At 55.9% G+C, this 760-nt stretch overlaps 1 protein-coding gene across 2 annotated transcripts in view; it reads right to left on the bottom strand.

The window, feature by feature from the left end:
* Positions 1-760, bottom strand: part of WNT11 (wingless-type MMTV integration site family, member 11) — a 21,868-nt gene that overhangs the window by 18,855 nt on the left and 2,253 nt on the right. The gene's annotated exons all lie outside the window — the stretch shown is intronic.

Raw genomic sequence — 760 nt, 5'->3', positions numbered from 1 at the left:
CCGAGGGCGTGTCCACCTAGAGCCGCCCGCGGCGAGAAGAGAAAGGGGCGACAGGATCAAAGACTCAGGAGAGACCAGGCGGAGAGACAGCGAGAGGGAGAGAGAACCTCAGAGAGCGAAGCTGAGAGAAGCTGAGCAGAGGGACAGGCACACCGCCCTAGAGAGCGACGGAAGGTGTCGAGGGCAGAAGCTGAAGGCGGGCAATGGGAAGAGCAGATTCCGCGCCCAGGATCTGGTTTCTCATCGCCGCAATACTGTTAGTTATTGCCGGCTTGGGCATTCTCCTTCCCCGCTGGGGCTCGGTTTATACCCCCTCTGTAAACTGGGACCACAGTTGTTATTCAAACTGTGATTATGACACAATTCACCTTTTAAAAAGAACATCACTAACGCGAACGATTTTTTTTTCCTCCCAGCAACCCTGGGAGATGGTACTATCACTGCCCCTATCTCACAGATGAGCAACTGAGGCCTGGAGATGTGAAATGGGATTGTTCAGCCAACGAGCGGCAGTCTTCTACGCTCACGTCTACCCAGTGTCGGGTGAGATCATGGACCGTGAGAAGACAAGGAAAACGGGGGCTTGCTCTGGGGCATCAGTTTCTCGGGCTGTGACGGGTAGGATGAAAAGGGGATGGCAAAAGTCTTTGTGCAGTGAGGGCTACTCAGGGTCCTGAGATTCCTAGTTCCTCCAGCGGTGCCCTCTTGGAGGGTCGGATGGTGCCCAGGCCGGATCAGAGGCGGGGCGGCTTAGCCAAGG

This window comes from Bison bison, unplaced genomic scaffold, assembly GCF_000754665.1.
Source record: "Bison bison bison isolate TAMUID 2011002044 unplaced genomic scaffold, Bison_UMD1.0 scf7180017864251, whole genome shotgun sequence".
Taxonomy (NCBI): domain Eukaryota; kingdom Metazoa; phylum Chordata; class Mammalia; order Artiodactyla; family Bovidae; genus Bison; species Bison bison.
The sequence above is the reverse complement of the archived record's forward strand: the minus strand, read 5'-3'. Positions and strand labels throughout refer to the sequence as shown.